Source organism: Helobdella robusta (genome assembly GCF_000326865.2).
Source record: "Helobdella robusta unplaced genomic scaffold HELROscaffold_56, whole genome shotgun sequence".
Lineage (NCBI taxonomy): Eukaryota > Metazoa > Annelida > Clitellata > Rhynchobdellida > Glossiphoniidae > Helobdella > Helobdella robusta.
In genome coordinates, this window is record NW_008705301.1 from 387,830 (window position 1) to 388,314 (window position 485).

Genomic DNA, 485 nt, shown 5'->3' on the forward strand with positions numbered 1-485 from the left:
CAAAAAGTTTGCCCACCCCTTATCTCCTTACCCCTTGTGAGAATTCAAGAGTACTGAGGTTGAGTCACAATTAGATAGAACATGTTTATTTGTTTGTTTGTTTGTTTACTATGATGATAATCACCACACACACACACAGACATGCGCGCACACACACAGATTATATATATATATTTGTTTTATAGACATATATAGTTTTTATACTTCAGAAATTGTTTCTGGATTGAAAATTTTTAGTTAACTACTTATATCAAATTATAGATTTAATTCTTTTTCTTCCATAGTAATTTCCATCTTTTTTTCAATCATTCGTTTGTTTGTTCATCCATTCTTAAGCTCGTTTATCCATTCGTAGTTTGTCCATTGATTAATTCATTCAACCGTTCGTTCGTTCGTTCATTCATTCATTCCTTCTTTCCAATTTCATCGTTCTATCTATCTATCTATCTATCTACATATATATGTATATATATATATATATATAT